This window comes from Bos grunniens, chromosome 23 (genome assembly GCF_055505025.1).
Source record: "Bos grunniens cultivar Pamir isolate PY7600 chromosome 23, Bosgru_T2T1.0, whole genome shotgun sequence".
NCBI lineage: Eukaryota > Metazoa > Chordata > Mammalia > Artiodactyla > Bovidae > Bos > Bos grunniens.
In genome coordinates, this window is record NC_141187.1 from 19,421,541 (window position 1) to 19,426,439 (window position 4,899).

The 4,899-nt window shown below is 46.7% G+C and overlaps 1 long non-coding RNA gene across 1 annotated transcript; it reads right to left on the bottom strand.

The window, feature by feature from the left end:
• Window positions 1–234: 234 nt before the first annotated feature.
• On the bottom strand, window positions 235–4,899 carry LOC147346880 (uncharacterized). Its single transcript, XR_015152741.1, has 2 exons — window positions 4,420–4,899; window positions 235–4,283 (listed from the first exon to the last, which is right to left on the bottom strand). It is a non-coding gene; the product is annotated as an uncharacterized LOC147346880 (long non-coding RNA).

The window sequence follows — 4,899 nt, forward strand, 5'->3', positions numbered from 1 at the left end:
GAAATAGGGAAAGGTTGATAAAAGGGTACAAATGTTCAGCTGTATGATGAATAATGTGTGACATGGTGGCTGTAGCTGATAACACTGATTATATAATTGAAAGTTGCTTAGAGAGTAGAACTTAAATGTTCTCAACCCCTAAAAAAAAGAAAACCAGTGATGGATGTGTTAATTAATTAGATGGGAGGAATCCTTTCACAAGGTATATGTATATCAAATCATCTCAATGCACACTTTAAATATCTCACAGTTTTATTATACCGCAATAAAGCTGAAAAAAGCGGGTTGTGAGAATTAAATAGAATGTTCCACATAAAATGCGTAGCATAGTGCTTGGTTCTGAGTGAGCACTCAATTCACACTTTATACTACAGCTATTTTCCCCTGACTTCTTCCCTCTTGACAACCAGATACGGCCTCTGGCTTCTTTAGCATCTCCTTGGCCTCTGACTCTGAAACTCAAAGTTGATTTTGGTAAAGATGGTGTCACACATTTTTAAAAGATTTCCCTCCCATGCGGAGCTACCGAGCATTGCAGAAGCTGCTTTGCATCCATATTCACAATTATTTCAGCATTCTTACAGGTAAGGCATTCAGTTCAGTTCAGTTCAATTCAGTTCAGTCGCTCAGTCATGTCCGACTCTTTGTGACCCCATGGACTGCAGCATGCCAGGCCTCCCTGTCCATCACCAACTCCCGGAGTTCACCCAAACTCACGTCCATTGAGTCAGTGATGCCATCCAACCATCTCATCCTCTGTCGTCCACTTCTCCTCCTGCCTTCAATCTTTCCCAGAATCAGGGTTTTTTCAAATGAGTCAACTCTTCACATCAGGTGGCCAAAGTACTGGCGTTCAGCTTCAACATGAGTCCTTTCGATGTACACTCAGGACTGATCTCCTTTATGATGGACTGGTTGGATCTCCTTGCAGTCAAGGGACTCTCAAAAGTCTTCTCCAACACCACAGTTCAAAAGCATCAATTCTTCGGCGCTCAGTAAGGCATTTATTTTTCCATTTTATAGAAAAGGAGACTGAGTATCAGTGAGAATAACTGAGCTGACCAAGGCCACACACTTAGAAAGTGCTGGAGCCAGGATTTGTGCCAGTTGGGTCTGGTGCCAAAGCGCACAGAACACCATTCCCCTCCATGGGTACCAGGTGGGCCCTTCCAACTTCACTATGCCCTCTGAGACCAAGTGTGCAATGGCTGACTTGGGTCAAGTGCACAGGATGGGGCTTATGAGTTTGAGGGGACCCAGCAGGCCAAATGCCTGACTCTGGGCCTATGGACCTCACGCTCCAGGCAACGGAGCCAGCCTGCAGGCTGGAGTCCTCCCAGGAACACTTGGAGAAGAAATAAAGACATGATTGGTGACATCAAGCCACAGACTCACAGAAAGATGATGGAGCTTCATTAAGGTGGAATTTTAAATTTGGACAGAGGCTGGCAAGGAACTGTATCTTATTGCTATCTAGAAAGAACTTGCCAAGCAAATTAATAATGTAAACAGGATTTCCCCAAAGAACCTTTAATCCATGTAATCCTTTCCAATTCAATAAACATTTCATAAGTGCGTTGGAGATACAACACCAAATGAATCTTTCCCTTTCAAAAGGAGCTCACAGTCCAGACCAGACACAAGCATCTAAGTGTTCATACACACACACACTCTCTCTCTCTCTCTCACACACACACACACACACACACAAACACTACATTAAAAATTTTTTTTTAATGAAAAAAAATCAAGCTGTACATGAGCACGGTGATGAGAGGGATGAATTGGGTTTGGCAAGGTCGGAAAGAACACACTCCCTTAAAAAAATCCCTTTAATTTGAAAGATCAACTTAGTAATTAGAATTATTCCCATCAAGTTGGATATCAAAGCAGGAGATCAAAGGGCTGATACCACCTCAACTTTAGTAAGCTTAGTAGAAATTATTGCATGAGCTTCAAATAATAGGACTTCCCTCTCCTAGGGATATTCTAGAATGTAGATCCCTATTTAGTTCAAACACATGGTCCCCTCAGTCCAAGTTAGTGCAGCTTTTCTGTGGGCCATGAGTAAAAAGCTTCTGTTTTCCATTTCTTAGGGGGTCCCAGAGCACTCTTTTGCAATGAACATTTCCCAGGAAAATGTGGAGAATATGGTACAGAGGGATTCAGGGTTAAGATCAATTGGAGGGACTTCCTTCAGGTCCAGTGACTGAGACTCTGTGTTCCCAATGCAAGGGGGCTGAGTTCAATCCCTGGTCAGGGAACTAGATTTCACAGGCTGCAACTAAAGATCCTGTGTGTTGCAGCGAAGATGGGGGATCCTGCATGTCACAACTAAGACCTGGTGCAGCCAAATAAATAAATGTTTTTTAAAAGAAGGATCAAATGGAGAGCATATTGGATTGTACCGAAAGAATGGGAACTGGACCACGAACTTGGCATTTAACCAGATTTCCTGGAGGACAGAAGGGAAAGAAGCTGGGTGAGGATGTTAGTCAACAGATGTCCATGTCTGGAGGCAGAGTTGGCAAAAGGCAAGACCAACAGAGCAGGAAGAGGCTTTGGGTCTGAGGGATCTACTTTGGAAGGTTGTTGGGTGGCCATGAATCCTCCATGACAGGATATTGGAGCCACAGGAGGTCGGCACGACCAGTGGGTGCCCTCAGTGGTTACCACCCCCCCCCCACTCCACCCCCCGCTCAGCCCCACATGTCTGCTCCACACGCCCCCTCTCTCAAAACCCAACATCCCTCCTTGAAAGTTCACCCGAACCCTACTCCACTGACTCAGCAGGCCACGAAGCACGGAGAAACCCTTTGGGGGAAATCCAAGGGCCAGAGCTTCTTATTCTGAGAACCTCCCACCACCGGACGGAAGCAGAGATCATGACACTCAGCACTTTCCAGCCACCATTCCTCTCTCCCGAGGTGGCATCCGTGGGGGTTGGCGACTCTGCAGCTATTTTTACCCTCAGATTTCCGGAATTGCCGACTAATCTTGGTTACAGGACACCACAGTCAATGCCACTCCATCCACAGCAATCACAAGAAACCTCAGGCACAACGTGCAGCTGTGCATGGCCACACTCATCCTTCCCCCGGACGCACGGCCCCGGCTGTGGAGCCAAGTGCCAAGGCCTCTGCTGGATGGAGAGTGGGAGTGGCGGGGGTGGGCAGCTCCCTCGGGGCAATCTAGCATCAGACGTGATATGACACACGTCGTAGCCAACAACCTCTGCCGGTCGGAGGAGGACCCCAGAGTCCAGGATTGATGTTTTCAGCTTTCAAAGGACCTCTAGGTTGAGTGTTCCCATGGTTTGCGGTGAAGCCAGTTCAGTACCCACAAAGAGCCACTTTCTTGCTCCAATCCTGTGTTAGTGATCACCAACTGGACAAAGGTTCCTTGCCCGCCTTGACCTCTCACCTGTGAACCTCTGAGCATATTACCTTTTGTTTTCCATCTTCGTGTGTCTTTCAGTCTACAGACCCTCTCGGAGGTCCCAGAGGCTGGTGTATTTTAAGAAAGAACTACTTTCTCGGTGTAGATGGAAAAATAATGTTAAAGCTGGAGAAAAGTTTGAAACCAAGATAGGATTTTCCTTCTGCCTGAAAGAATCCTATGAGTTATAAACTCCCACTCAAGGCACATTGGGGCCAGCAGCAAGGAGGTGTTGAAGGATAATGAGAATCAACATTGTAATCTCTTCTCCAACGGCAGCTGAGTGCTAATGGCTAGAAAACAGGCAAAGAATAATTTCCTATAATTGTTAATAATGGCAATTATTACTGTAATAAGGATAATCCTGTCTGAGGCCAAAAGCTGGCCCTGCTGTGTTCTCAGCCTTCTCCTGGGAGGAGGGCCTCATACAGAAAATTTCTCTAACTCTTCATGATCAAAATATTGTCAACCAAAAGCCACTGAGTATCCAAACCACCATCTTCTCCTTCTGCTATTGACCAGTGTTGTTTGTTTAAGTCTCAAAACACCCCTAAATTACAAGGCCTTTCCCCATCGGATTTCCCACAGAAAATTAACTTGGATCAAGAAGGATTCAGAGTGGGTCGGACTTGAAATCCGCCTGGCTCGGACTCGAAATCCGCCTGGCTCAGGGAGCTCAGATGTTGGCCCATGGCCCCACTTTCGCAGGTCCACTTCCGGTGACCGTTCATTGCGGGATTTGCCGGGCAGACGTTCTCCGTTTCAGTTACTGAGCTGGGACACGCTGGCTACAGAGATATACCAACTCACCCAGCAAGGGCATCGCAGGGCTGAGAAGGCCTGGCCTAGGTGGGGAGCGAGGTGGAAGGAAGAGGGAAAAGAAAGTTACAAAAAAAAAAAAAAACGGACTTGTTAGACCCACTATTTCATCATGCAATATTCAAATATTAGAACCTTGGCCCAAAATAGCTGCTCACTTACTGCCTTTTCCCTTTGCCTTGGCTCCAAGAAACACGAAACGAGAGGTAGCTGAACAAAATGCCTCATTCATGAGAGTCTGGCGGATGCAAGCGAGTTCATGACTTGATAATCCCCGACAGCCCTCATTAAATCAGGGAGCCGCAGGTGTGAAGGCCACTGGGGGCGGGAGCTGGAATCCGGGCCAGAGCCGCAGGACGCTGTCAGTTGAGGGACCTTGTCAGGCTGGGGCAGCTTTCCAAGTTGATAAGGGAACAGTGCCAATTCGGAATGAATGCTTAAGGCAGAAGTCTCTTTCCACGGCAAGAAGTCAGAGGCTGTTCTCTTAATCTGATGTGTGTGCATAAAGGCTTGGTTTCTTAAGCAAAACTGAACTCCAGACACCCTAAAACTGGTAAAAAGGGGGAAAAAAAATCTCCTGGTGGGCAGGAGTTCGTACCTCTTCCAGGCTTGACCCTCATCATTCAGAACTTACCTTCCTCT